The sequence below is a fragment of the Panthera onca genome, chromosome F2, assembly GCF_046562875.1.
Source record: "Panthera onca isolate mPanOnc1 chromosome F2, mPanOnc1 haplotype 2, whole genome shotgun sequence".
NCBI classification, from domain to species: domain Eukaryota; kingdom Metazoa; phylum Chordata; class Mammalia; order Carnivora; family Felidae; genus Panthera; species Panthera onca.
The window spans coordinates 28,354,306-28,369,720 of NC_138356.1; the positions used below are offsets into that span (position 1 = coordinate 28,354,306).

General features: G+C 36.0%; 1 protein-coding gene across 1 annotated transcript in view; it reads left to right on the top strand.

Moving 5' to 3' along the window:
• Window positions 1-15,415, top strand: part of LOC132664216 (uncharacterized) — a 493,245-nt gene that overhangs the window by 272,316 nt on the left and 205,514 nt on the right. The gene's annotated exons all lie outside the window — the stretch shown is intronic.

The following is a 15,415-nucleotide window of genomic DNA, read 5'->3' on the forward strand; positions in this document are numbered from 1 at the left end:
ATATACAGCTACAAGAGATCTTTGTAAAAATTTTGCTTTCTGTAAGTTACCACAATTTTGAAGACTTCTGGTAAGGCTCAGAAATGATTCCGAGAACCATAAAAATGCTGTTAAAATTCTCCTTGGCCAAAATGTTTACTGGCCCACAAAAGTTTTACAGTCTTTTCTCAGACTCATCAATATTTCAGAAACAAAATATCACTGATAGTGCAAGATGAAAAGATCTTTTCAAAAATTTTCTTGATGTCTGACTTATTGAAAAATAGATTTTCCTGCCTTCTTTGGGTAAGTTGTGGTACGTCTAGACAACGGAATATTATTCAGCCCACATGAACAAAAACAAATGAGCCATCAAGGCATTCGAAGACATGGAAGAAACTTCAATGCATATTAGCAAGCGAAAGAAGCCAATCTGAAAAGACTAAATACTGTATGATTGCAACTATTTGACATTTTGGAAAAGGCAAAACTATGGACAGTAAAAGATCAGTGGTTGTCAGGGGCTGGAGGGAGGGATGAAGAGGCAGAAAAGAGAGGATTTTTAGGACAATGAAAATACTCTCTGATACCATAGTGATAGATACATGCCATTATACATTTGTCCAAACCCATGGAATGTAAAACACCAAGAGTGAACCCTAACATAAACCACAGACTTTGAGTGACAATGATGCATTAGTGTAAGTTTATCAACTGTGACAAAACTACCTCTCTTGTGGGGGATGTTGATAATGGGGGAGGCTGTGCATTGGTGGGGACAGGGAGTATGTGGAAAATCTTTGTACCTTTCCCTCAATTTTGCCATGAACCTAAAACTTTTCTTTAAAAAGTCTAAAGTAAAAAAAGAAATGTATTCATCTTGTGCAGCACTGTCTCCCCAGTGCCTAACAGAAGGCTTGACAAATAGTGTTTAATAAATTGCTATTAAATGAATTAATGACTAATTTGTTAGATGGACTTGGTTTAAATCCAAACTCAACCACTTTCTGGATGGAGAAATATGAACAAATTATTCCTATAAACCTCAGTTTCCTCATTGAAAATCAGGATATAATAAAATCTAATTCACTGAATTTTTGTGAAGAGCAAGTCATGTACTATGTATGATGTGCTTTGTTAACTATAAGGTGATTCAGAAATATTAGAAACCATTATTATCATGTGTAAGGATCAAAGCATGTAAGATTCCCCCAGAGTGAAACCCAGTTATAATATGTCTACCCTGCACCATATAAACTCCCCAAACATTTCCTAGCCTTTATCTCTCAATATTGCCAGATTGGCAGAGAAAATTTATTTCCAACAAGCTAAATGTGTTCTGAAATCCAGAAGGGCTCGGCATGGACCATAAGATGACAAACTATAGACTTTATGGATGTCTGTGAACATACTAGAGAATAAGTAAATGTGTGCATCCTATACCTGTTCAACCCAGCATTAAATTATACCATCCCACTTTGGGACCTTTCTATGAATCTAAATTCACTTTACAGATTATAGCTCCTTAATTTATGCCTCAAGATATACCATATACTTCTGTTGTCTCCTCTGCCCTGCAAATATGGATGCCATGCTCTATCCACATGAAGTACTAGTGGATGCAGAAGGGTATACAGTATGGACCATTTGGGATTATTTGTTGTAAGTCATATAAGTATTTGGTGCATTGGAAAAGCTATGGCCCTAAAAAAGTAAACATGGGTGTCCATTTCCCATATATATGCTATTTAAAGTATGTAAAAGAATCTTCCAGGTTCAAGTGAGTCTGGCTTTCAGCTAAACGTTGTGCCTGGCCCAGATGCCCAGAATGAGAGATATATTGCTGGAGGAGGTGTGATATTGGATCTCCACAAAAGATATATGTTAAAGATGGCATGATATTGCATCTCAACTGCTTTGAAGGTATGATCTATATAAAACTATGAGGTACCTCCCTAGGAGGAAGTCTGTATAATAAAATCCACATCCCATCTTAAAAGATAGCATCAGACCCCCTTCACCCACTTTGTCCATCCTCTACCCCCCTCCCTCTGGTGCTCATCAGTTTGTCTTCTGTGTTTATATGTCTGATTTTGCTTTTGTTTGCTTGTTTATTCATTTGCTTTGTTTTTTAAATTCTACATATGAATGAAGTCACATGGTATTTGAGATATAGGCCTCTTGTTATGGTAAGAATTAAGTCACAGGAATAAAAAGCATAGCACAGAGAATATAGTCAGTGATATTGTAATATTGTGTGTAACTATACTTAAATTAAAAAATTAAAATAAAATAAAGAATTAGAAACCGGTATGAATGGGAATCCATGGGCCTACATCATAACGATTGGATTAAAAAGTGATTGTAGTGAGTTGAAAACTTTGTAACTTAATTTTAAAAACATGATTTTTAAATGATACTCATGAAAGGAAGAGCCATAAACCCCTATTTTAGGACATGAAGTGGCTGTTACAACACCTTACTTTAAAGATTGATAAGTAGGGGTGAAAAAAAAAGTTTCTACCTTCCATTCATGTAGGCATTCTGGGGTGGCCAAATAGTCTCAGTTAATCAGAAAATCTCTTCTTTCTAAAAACAAAAGGAAGAAAGAAAAGAAAAGAAAAGAAAAGAAAAGAAAAGGCCAGTTCATGGAAGGAATGGTAAAGCCAGAAAACCATCATTCTGTAACCCCTAAAGAAATGAGCATATGCAAGATTTATCAACTGGTCTAAAAAAAATCAGGAGGTAAGGTTAAAGAAGACCCAGACATCTGTTTAGTTCCACTATAGCTACCCCATGGATTGCTTTCTAGACTCTAGACTCAAGGGGAAAGTAGAACAGTGAAATGGAGGGATCAGACTGTCATCATTCTCATCCTGAGATCAATCTTATTATCACTAATGATAATAATCATTATCAATCAGATGTTAAAGTAGTTCGAGATATAATGTAATATGCAAACTGCAACAACTAGGAAATATGCTAGTTGAAGTTGTTGAGTTTGAATCCATCAAGATTTAGGCCTAAGCTTACATTTCCCCGTCCATAGAAAATGTAGGGATGGAAGATTAAGCTGAGCACAAGGAAGCAACTAAATTTGTCCTGTGCGGTAGCCTCTAGCCAATGTGGTAGCTACTTAAATTCTAATTTAAATGAAATTTAAAATAAAAAACAAATTACAAATTCAATTGCTTAGTCATGCTAGCTATATTTCAAGAGCTCAAGAGCCACATGTTCTTTGTCTATCTTATTGTTTAGCATACATATGGAAAATTTCCATCGTGGTGGAAAATTTTATTGGACAGTTCTGAAAAAGCTAAATGAGAAGTTAAGACCTTCCATAGCTGGATCTATTCAATAAATCAGTTTCCTGAGGCTGAGAGAGGTGAGGAAACTGCAGAAGAAAAGTTTGAAGCTCCCGAGGCTGGTTCATGAGGTCTAAAGAAAGAAATCATCTCCATAACATCAAAGTGCAAGGCGAAGCAGCACCTACTGACATAGAGGCTGCAAGTTATTCAGAAGATCTAGCTAAGAGAATTAATTAAGGGAGTTACACTAAACAACAGATTCTCAGTGGAAATGAAACAGACTTCTACTGGAAGAAAATGCCATCTAGGACTCTCACAACTGGAAAGAAGAAGTCAGTGCTTGGCTTCAAAGCTTCAAAGGACAGGCTGACTTTCTTTTTAGGGGCTAATGCAACTGATGACTTTAAGTCAAAGCCTCTGCTCATTTACCATTCTGAAAAATCCTAAAGCTCTTAAGAATTATGCTAAATCTACTCTGCCTGTGCTTTATAGATGGAACAACAAAGCCTACATGACAGCATATCTGTTTACAACATGGTTTATTGAATACTTTAAGCCCACTGTTGAGACCTACTGCTCAGGAAAAATATTCCTTCAAAATATGACTGCTCTTTGACAATGCAACTGGTCATCCAAGAGCCCCTGATAGAAATGTACAATGAGATTAATGTTGTTTTTTATGCCTACTAACAAAACATTCTGTAGCCCATGGAGCAAGGAGTAATTCCAACTTTCAAATCTTATTACTTAATAAATACATTTTGTAAGATATAGTTGCCATATCTAATAATTCCTCTGATGGATATAGGCAAGGCAAATTGAAAATTTTCTGGAAAGGATTCACCATTCTAGATGCCATTAAGAACATCTATGATTCATTGAAAAAGGTCAAAATATCCACATTAACAGGAGTTTGAAAAGACTTGATTACAACCCTTGTGTCTGGCTTTGAGAGGTTCAAGGCTTCAGTGGAGGAAGTAACTGTGGGTATGGTAGAAACAGCAAGACAACTAGAATTGGAAGTGGAGCCTGAAGATGTAACTGAATTGCCGCAATCTCATGTTAAAACTTTAACAGATGAGTTTTTTTAACAGATGAGCAAAGAAATTAGCTTCTTGAGATGGAAACTACATCTGGTAAAGATGCTCTGAAGATTGTTAAAATGACAATAAAGGACTTAGAATATTGCATAAATTCAGTTGATGAAGCAGTGGCAGGTTTTGAGAGGATTGAGTCCAAGTTTCAGAGAAGTTCAACTGTGGCTAAAAATCTATCAAACACCATCACATGCTACAGAGAAATGGTTTGTGAAAGGAAGAGTCAATTGATGCAGCAAACTGTATTGTAGTCTCATTTTAAGAAATTGCCACAGACACCCCAACCTTCAGCAACCATGATCAGTCAGCAGCCAACACCATCAAGGCAAGACCTTCCATTAGCAAACAGATTATGACTCACTGAAAGCTCGATGATGGACAGCACTTTTTCGCAATGAAGTATTGTAACTAAGTAATTAGGTATGTATATTGTTTTTGCACACTTGATAGACTACGGTATATCTAACCATAACTTTATATGCGCTAGGAAACCCAAAAATAATCATTTGAATTGCTTCATTGCAATATTTGCTTTATTGAAGTGGTCTGGAACTGAACATGCGATATCTCCGAGCTGTGCCTATATAGTTTTTAACATCTTAGTTTCATGTCTTTTGGCAGTTTGGAAAAATATCTCAGACATTATCCCTTCAGATATGGATTCTCTGTGATTCTCTGGAGGTACTTTGTACCTCCAAGTGTACCTATATCAAATCTTTTTATGTGTTCCACATGTCTGTTAAGCTCTTTTCTGTACTTTCCATTAGTTACTAATTCTCTTTATCTGTGCCTATCTCCTATTAAACTCATCCGCTGAGGGGTTAATTTCAATTATTGGGCTTTCTTAATTCTATAATTTCTATTTATTTATTTTGTTTATAGAATCTAATTCTTTGTCAAAATTCTCCATCTTGTCATTAATTGCCTGAATCATAGTTAGAAAAAAAAAACACCTCTATGTTAGAAAACTCCATTTACCATATATCCTGTGAGTTTTCTTATTATCTGATTTGTACCTTATATTTTTGTCAAGTTGAATCTTCCAATATTACTGTTTTAAAAACGGACTCCTAGGGGTGCCTGGGTGGCTCAGTAGGATGAGCCTCTGACTCTCGGTTTCAGCTCAAGTCATGATCTCACAGTTTGTGAGTTCGAGCCCCACGCAGGGCTCTGTGCTGATGTCACAGAGTCTGCTTGGGATTATCTCTATCCCTCTCTCTCTGTTGCTTACTCATTCTGTCTCTCTCTCTCAAAATAAGTAAGCAAAAACTTAAAAAAAAACTGAATCCTAAATTTTATGTATAAAATTGGTGGTCCAGAACTGGCTGAACACATTTGACTATATATTTTAGAATATTTTACTTGCGATATGTCATTACATTGAACTCCAATTTTAGAGGAAATCATGGAAAGCCAAAAATATGTATTATATTCATTGTTAATACAAGGAATGATAAAATTAAATATATCTGTAAGTTCACATATACTAGGTCATAATAATACCACTTTAATGTTTACAAAAAACTTTTATATGTACAGTTTATTTATTTTTTGAATAATTCTAGTAAAACATAATAATTTACATTCTAAAAACAAGAAAATGGAGTCCCAGAAAGAGTAAACAAATCTTCCAACATCATACACTTGCCTAATAAGGAGCATGACCAGTATTCCAATTCGGTTTTCTAGGTCCAACTCCTGAGTTCTTTCTATTGTATGACATTTACCATTGCCTTTCTTATTTTAGAATAGATAAAATGAAGAAGAGCACTAAAGTTGTCCTCCTTCTTTGGTTTGTATTCATTGGATTGATTTTGGTTTGAAATTCTCCTTCAAGATCAAAAGCATGCAAATATCATACTGAAGGAAGCAACAAGTGCTTTCTCCCTCATATCCTTTTCTAGGATTATTATGGATTATTGTAATTAACATATGAATTTAACTGAACTTATGATCTTCACTGTAGGAAAATAGTTGGTGGTTCATTATACATAAGGGACATTCTTACCAGAAGAGTCTAGAATTCAAATGGCTTTAGAGAAGACCATATAATGTATTTAACAGACTCCATATTATCCCCTGGCATATACTTTCTTCCTGTTTCTTTGCTGAGTTTCTTCTGTGTATATCCTTCCATCATTGTCTTTCAGCAAATTTCTTTAGCCTAAAACATTCTCTCTTCTATAAAGACTTTAAAAAAGTCAGCTATTATTTTTGCCCAGCGACTATCTAATCCACCTTCTACCAATAATAACATCTGATTTTCCTTTGGGCAACCATTTGTTCTCACCCACAATTCATGTGACTCTAGTGGGCCAATCCAATCCCTCTTTCTAGTCCCAGGAATTGTCACAAGAACTAGATGTGGCCAGTCAGAGCTTTTCTCACCCCCACCCCACCATGCTGACTGATAGAAGACTGTAAGACTGGATGTGTAATTCAATTAAGGCAATCAATATAAAGGCTAGGACTTTTTTTCTGGAATTATGAGCCATAAAATCCCCATCTCTGATAGGCTTATTACATAGGTAAGGTATATACCTAAAGCTCTCTAGAAAGAGGAAGCTTATCTGAGGATGGAGCTGGTATAAAGGAAAGAATAACTGAGAGATGCAACTGTGAATGACATCATGCAGAGTTCTTTTATTCGGCCGTGCCTGAAGTTGCTGATCTACCTCTGAAGCTTATATGAGTCCTTCACTCCGTTAATATTTAAGCCAATTTAACCTAAGTATGTCAAATTCCACTTGACCTTGTATTCCCTCTGTTGTGTTCCTCATGGAACAACATATTTATATTTGTTGTATCCCTTTCCACAAATAGACTATGCATTCCTGTTAAGTCAAAGTAGTATAATATTAATCTCTATCCCGTCAGTGCTTAGCAGTGTTTCTGCCTCATAAAATATGCTCAGTAAGTGTGGGGGAAAAAAAAGCAAGATAGAAGAACAGGATGAGGGAAGAGAGATTGGGATGATCATAGAGCCCAAATTTTAGGATGGCCATTTATTCCCTTATATTCTATTTTCATATCACACAAAGCAAGCAAGGAAATCAAGAATTGCCCTTTGAATTTTCCACGCTGCTCTCACACAAAGGCTGATAATGTGCCATAAATTATATTGACAGAGTTGATATTATATATTCCATCTTATTGTCAGAACATATGCTGGATGATGCATCCTCAATTTTTTTATTCAAAAAATATGACCATTGTACTTACTCATAAGCGAGAGAATTATATTCACCAAGTAATAAATCTTGTCTGTCACTAAAACCCACAGGCCAATGCATTTCAGGATATGATGAAATCCCTCTTGTATTGACCCCAAAGTGCAGGATTCCTGTGAGCAGTGTGACAGGCGAGCTGAAATCACTTGAGCTTGTAAAAATAGTCAGAAGGAATACTTAAAAGCTTGCAGTCAAAGCCGGAGTAAAGTGTTGCTAATGGAGAAAAAAATGCTTGCTTTCAAATACAGTTACTGAAAGAAGCTAAATTAAAGTGTCAGATGCAACAGCAGAGGCATCTTCTCTTTGGTTAAAAAATAATAATGCATAGCAATCATTCTAGTTATTAGCTCAGATACTCTCTTTTTTATCGATCTTCGTATTGATCTGCTAGAGCAGGCAGTAAAAGCAGTCTAATCTTACTTAAATGTATCTTCAGTTTTCTGCAAGACAGGAGTTTCTATAGAGAGCAATAGATGATCTTATACAATAAGTTTTCTTATTGTGTTAGTGTTTTTGTTTATAAACACTAACCACTAACATGCTTGTCACAGTGGCTATTAAAGCCCACAATTGAAAAAGTATATAATTTTACAGGTTGGGGAAATTAAATTTGAGGAATCATCTTCCTGGTTTTTCGTTTGCTTCCTGGTCAGTCATTAATTAGAAATATTACAGGAAATAGAAATTATAATATTGCTAATAGTAAGATGATTAGACCCTGGAACTAGGCTGCTTGTGTTTAAAACCCAGCTCAACTATTATAGGACCCTGGGCATGTTATGACACTACTCTATGTAGTCTCAATTTTCTTGGCTTTAAGCTAAGAATGAAAATCACAGCACCTAATTAATAGGATGGTGGTAAAGGTTAAATAAGTTGATGTTCATAAAGGTCTTGGAATATTTCCTGGCGCGGAAGAAGTGCTAAATAGATATAAATTATTGTCTTGTGATCTCTGATATATTTATATATGTATATCTGAATATAAATATACATACACCCATGTGTATATGCATGTTATATATATGCAGTATATATGCATATGTATATATACATATATGTTCTATATGCATATGTATATACACATATGTATGTTATATATATAACAAAAGCTATAGTATTTTGGGAAAATAAGTTAGGAACCTTTTATAACTCTTCTCAGAGGAGCAAGACCCAGTGGCAGAACACAAACCTACCTGAAGGGAGGAAAAGTCTAACTTGTTCAGCTAATGACGCCTTCTTCATTGTTCAAGCCTCCCTAAAGAAGTAGCCTGAAAACACATGAATGTGATGATGCTCCTGTGGTCTTGCTGAACATGACTGACAGCCACAGGTTGATTGTTGAATGGTGCAGTCTTGAGAACCAGTGTCTGGGCCCAATACCAGGCTTCACAGCTTACAAAATATACACCCTTATTAAATACATCACTTACTTGCCTGTGTTTCAGTTTTCTTATTGATAAAATGGAGATAATTAAGAATTTCTACCTCATAGGAGTATTTCAGGAATTTAATGAGTTGACTCAAATGAAGAACTTAGATGACTTGACACATAATAATAACCAAATTAACTCATTATTTTAAATAAGTACTTGCTAACTTATCATGATCTGCAATTTTCTACTTGTCACCAATTTGAACATTGGATAATTGATAATACCAATGTGTATAAATCTGTAATATTAACAAACCATCATCATATACAGCCTCTCATATCCTTAAAAACAGGGTGATGTTTAAGCAATTTCCAATTCTCGGTGCGTAGTAAAAGAAAAAAAAAAAAGCAAATGTCCAACCAGCCTAAGTGGCCCTTAATTCCATTTTCACAGCAAATGGCTTTTAAATGAGCCATTAAATGCCATTTTCTGGTGTTGTCCTCCACCAGCAGTGAAGCCATACCTGTGTTCTTCAATGACAAATTGAAATCCTCTTATCAAAATTGTACAATTTCCAGATAGCAGAGAGCTAAACAAGAACAGTCACCAATGGTTACAATTAAATCTGTAGTAAGACTAATGGAGTCAAAGACTAGTTCTGTAGACTTGGGTTTTTCTCCATCCCAGCCCCCTCCATGGTATCCCAATGAGAGGGTCTCCTAGTCTAAGAGCAGCATAAATGATTAACATTTTGTTACAGCTTCCAGTTACTATGGATGTTTTCTTGACGATACAAAAATCATGGGAAATTATTGATTTGTCTCACTCACAGAATAGGAAGTGTTTTGCTGAAGCTGCAACCAACCTCACTTCATGAAGAAAAAAATTTAGTCAGCTTTACGATTTAGGTCAGTAAAAATATGTCATCAGCAACGACATAGGTGCTTAGCATATGTTGGCTGCCTTGCATGTGCAATTGAAGAGCCATGCATTAAAATCTAAATCAAGTATTAACCTTAGTTCTTTGCACTCTATTTTTACCATTAGTTTATCTGTAAATAGATTCTCTAGGACCAGGCAGATGTAGATGGTAGAAAATGATAATTAAGCCAAATGGTTATATATTCAGAAAATTATCAGGATACAATGAGAGAACTTTTCACATGAGCTTTTTTATGCATTTGGAATACTGACAGAATGTTCTGTTGCTGGATTTATCTGAAAATCATGTTCATTCCTGCAGAGAAATATCATTCCATGGCATTCAAGCACTCATGTGTTTTGGAATGACTGGTTTTACTAATTGAACAATTCTGTATTAAGTAGCAATTAACAAAGGCAATGAAATATTTCCAACCAGCTTTTGATTATTTTGTGCAGTGTTGTTTGTATTACCCTATTCTCATCTTTATTAATACATTATGATAAAACAGGTGAAAAAAAGAGATGAATCTGGTGTGACTGAACATTTTATTTCTTTAGGTTTGTTAGAATATCTAGAATTTTCCCTGCCAGAGTATGCTTCTAAGCTAAGCTGCATTCAAATAACCAAGAATATACCTAAAGTGATTTTTGTATGCTAGTACTTTGCTGAAGTAATTAGCTAATTTTTGCTAAAACTCAAAAGTCATTGCGAGCATGAAATATTTCAACTGGAACAGAAGTTTTAAGGGGCCAGGTTGAATGTAAGTTTCAGGAAAACCAGGGAGAACTAGCCTTACTGGCCGTAGCTTACTTCCCTGGTTCTCATTCCATTTGGTTGCAATCTGGGGAAGGGCATTTAGCTCTGATAGGATTTGCAAGCGTAGCAATAGTTTCTCCTCATTGGAAAACGTGATTGAGGAGACGCAATCATGGTGGGGAAGAAGTCGAACCAAGGCAAACCCCCAGTTACAGTATCAGCAGATTCTGTTGACCAAGAAAAGAGACAACGCTGAAATACAACACAAAATTTATTTGAGGTCCCAGAATTACAATTTGGGGAATATAGATTTGGGAAGGAGACCAAACTGTGTCCCCCTAGGAAACGAAAGTCAAGGGTGTTAAAAGACGGAATTTTGTACGTGTTGGTTAGAAAGAATTTTGATTGGTGTTGGTGGCAGAAAACTAATCTTCGCTAACTGTAATTGGTTGCTCAAGCTATCTCTAAGCAAAATTCCTTACTATAGCCAGCTGCAGGTGTTTGGGCTGAGTCCTTGGAATATTTGTGGTTTGGCCCAGCTCAAAAATTCGTGATTCCACTGGTGAGGATGTGCTTAAGGCCCATCTCCTGAATGGTCTCCTGGCTCCATATAAAAACCCCTTGACATAAGTGACCCTAGTCCATTTCATCCTTCACAGTTGAATCCAGAAATGGTGATCCCAGCCTAAATGTTGCTCTTTTGGGAAGATCCTGTATTTTGGGAATAATGCTCAGTTGTCAGAAACTTAAAATCAGAAATTCCCTTTCAGAATCAAAAATACCAAAACTACCACTGGCTTTTGCATAGGATAGAATGAGGAACCGTACCATTACCTGAAAGATAATCATGTATAATACTTTCATTTCTGAAACTCGTTGCCTCCAATTCCTCTTTATCCTTAGCATCCTTTGGTGGCAGAAGAAACATGCTTCAATGGTAATAAAGATACTATGCTTTACCATCCTACCCAAAAATATCTGTTCTCTTCTACATAGGAAACATAAGAATGGGGAAGAGAGCTTCAACCTCCCTCTCCACAAACACACTTTTATCTGTCTCTGTAACTGATTTCTTTTGTTATGCATGGAAGAAAATAGGACACCCCAGGATTTAGAAAACAGACACAGGATGACTCAGATTTGGCACCTTTCCTCACATCTGCTGGTAACTCATCTGTGCAATGACTCCTCCTCTTTAGAAGTTCCATTCTTCTTCTCTGGAGGAGATTCCTTCCCTCTCTGCTTCCAACTTATCCTCCACCAAACACTTAAAAGTGTAAAACTATCTGTAATTAAGTCTTGCCACTTTTCGAAGAGGTGATTCTCATTTTCTCTCATTCCTGAAATTTGACTTGGAGCTCCACTCTGCCATTATTTTATTGTATTTGGTTTATTGCTCCAAAAAGTTGTATACTCATGCCAAAAATTCAGATTTAAGTAGACCCGCCGGATTCTGACAAGGACAGCTACCAAATCCCATACAGCAGCTTCACGCATTTATTCAAAGCATATTTACTGAGCACCTATACTGGGATTGGCACAGACCTTGGTAGAGGGGAAGCAAGTTTCTTTCATGGCACCATCTTCAGTTTCATTTGGAAACTGTTTCACCTGGTTTGATCTCACTGTGGAATTATTATTTCTGCCCTTATGGAACAACCTGGTGGCACCAATAAAAGCAGATCACTGAAGATGTGCCAATAATCTACTTTTAATCTTAGTGCCACTGGGACTATAACCTTCTCTCTCATTAGGTTGAATATACATTTTTTGCCTTTCAGTTATCAAACAGTTTTATATTCACCTTTAGTGACTGGGTGGCTCAGGTCATGATTTCACAGTTTGTGGGTTCAAGCCCCGCATCGGGCTCTGTGCTGACAGTTCAGAGCCTAGAGCCTCCTTCAGATTCAGTGTCTCCCTCTCTCTCTGCCCCTCCTCCACTTGTGTTTTCTCTCTCTCTCTCTCTCTCTCAAAAAACACATAAACATTAAAAAAATTAAACTATGAGGTGCCATATGACTCAACTTCAAGAGAAGCTGGCTTCTGATGGCTCTAATATGACAAAAACCTTGTTTTCCTGTGTAACTGTGGCCATCTTAGGCAGTGTGCTTTAAGAAAGAGAGATTTGTGATACATAATGTTTTTCATTATTTTATTCATTTTTTTGTTTTGACATTTACCTTGAAAAAACCTTATCTAACAAGGAAGGATAAGATCTGCCAAAGAGACAGAAGTACCGAAGCATTTACTGAGTTCATAAATTGGGTAAAAAGATACATGCTGGAATCCCTTTTTTATATAAATAACTTCCTATAAACCTCATTCTTCTCAGCTTAACTTTTTTATCAAAATTTATTTCCTCTTAATCAATTCAAAACTCTCTTATTGGTGATCATCCTGCTTACTTCAAATCCTAAAATTAAACAATTATTATCCATTAATCATAGCCCTTTAGGGTTCAAGAGTTGTAACAAGAATGCAGCGATTCATCTGGCTCATGAAATCTTACAAGATTTACGATCTCATAATATCCAACAGGACCCAATGAGAATGTATTACATATGCTTTTCCACATCTGATCCAAAGACACACATCTTCATGAATATTTTTAAGCTCCATATTACAATGTCTCCTCCAATCTTCTTTCTGCTTTTCTATTCTTCAATCACCAAAACAACCCATATCCATATACACCACAGGAAGGGCAGTGTTTGGTCTTTGCTTTCCATATTCATCGGTTTCCTCTGACATCTAGAGCTTATCTCACATAAAATTAAGTCATAGTTTCTGACCATACCAGACCTTCCGGGGTCTCCAGTAGTATACTCTGGAGATTTCCAGTTATTTCATAACATTAGGTGAAGAACTTGGAAACTGTTTATTTCTTCCTTTTCTTTCTGTCTCTATGTCAAGGTTACCAAAAAATGTAATTTTTAAAAACTTTCAAAATATTTTTCACTTTTTCCATTCCCTCTCCATTCCCAACTGGACAACCTTTAGCACCAAAAGTCTGTTACCAGACCTCTCACCTGATTTTTTGCGTCAAGGCTGTCCGGCATCTTCTCCACCTGTTTGTGCATAAATGCGAGACCAATGCTTCTAGACTATCGCACGCAATATTTCACTTTCCTGTTAAAACAAAAAAGTTACTTTGTTCTCCATTAATTTCAAATCCTTGTGCTTGGTTTAGAAGTGCACCATATTCTGTCCCTACCTTTGACATCCCCCCCACCCCCATGCAACACGCACCTTTCTTTACTAGCGTTCCACTATTATACGTTATATTCCATCCACTATTATACGTTATATTTCTTCTCTGCTTCAAACACACAATATTTATTTATATATTTATATCCCAAAATGTTTTCTCATTTTGTTTCCTCTATCCTCGTCTCTAAGCTTTCTGCCTGACCATTCTTCTCACTCTTCCCCTTCTTTAATGTGCAGTTTCCCTGTGAAGACCTTTCTAACTTTTCCAGTGCACACTATTCTCCTTGTTCTGTAGCAGGTGTTTTTCTCTGTTTCATGTGAATTCAATGTGTGTTCCTTAGTGTGATTGAGAGATCCTAGATTCATTCATTTATTCATTCAACACTTGATGCCAAGCATTTTTCAAGCATTGTGCAGGGAGTGAAGACAGCAGTTCCTAAAAGAACAATAGCTGTGATTGCATATACAAAGCATGCCACCCCCAACTGTTGAAAACATAGTAAGCATTGTGATATTATCTCAGCACTCTTTCTTGCTGAGCTTCAAGATAGCTTCAGAATCCTCAAACCAGTCATTACCAATCAATTGGCTAAGGAACAAATTGAAATCTATTTGATATGCCTTTCCTATAATCTAAATGAAAGTGTGTGTGTGTGTGTGTGTGTGTGTGTGTGTATAAATGAATCCTAATTCAGTTCTCTAAAGAGTTAAAAAGTAGGCTCATTTTTTAATTGCATATTAAACATAATACCAGGAGAATTTTAATAGAGATGTGGGAATAGTTTATTAAAATGGAAAACAAATTTTGTATTAATATTCAGGCCTCACGAACATTGTCTACTGCAAACTATGATTTACTCACATAGAGAATATAAGGACCAATAGTTCCACATTGATTTATTTCTTCAGCCACATGCAGGGGTACAGAGCAACATAATTAGTGGCAGTATCTTCAGACACAAAGAAAATCAATTCTTATGCATGCATACATGTTGATTAGGAATCTTTTAGAATTTTTCAGTCTGATTCAATAGACTGCATCAATAGTGAAATCTAAGTGCACCCTTTCATAATACGTCTTGGCAAATACTGCAAATGCTATAGACCAAAACAGAATGACAATAAACAAAAAAATTCTATTACAGTACAATTAATTATTAGGAGAATTTGCTAGTCCAATTTCCAAACAGGAACCTTATGAAAATGGTTTGTATATATATGTGAATTTGTATCAGAGATGAAACTAAAAGAAAGTATGAAGGAAGGAAAGGAAATCAGGAGGACACGAGCAATGACTGTGTGTTAGGAGAAAAGAATAACTGAATTATCTTGGAGGTATTCTAATACACACATTCAAGTAGGTTAGATTTTAGCATGACTGTAACAATTAGTAGGTGGTTGTGAGGAAAATAGAAAATACAAGAGCTGTTACATAGATATGCCTTCCTCCATAAATATCTTGAATGATTAAATGACAGAAGTTTCTTCCATAAAAAGGTTAATAAAGTCGAAGCGTATGCTTTAGCCTGATTTA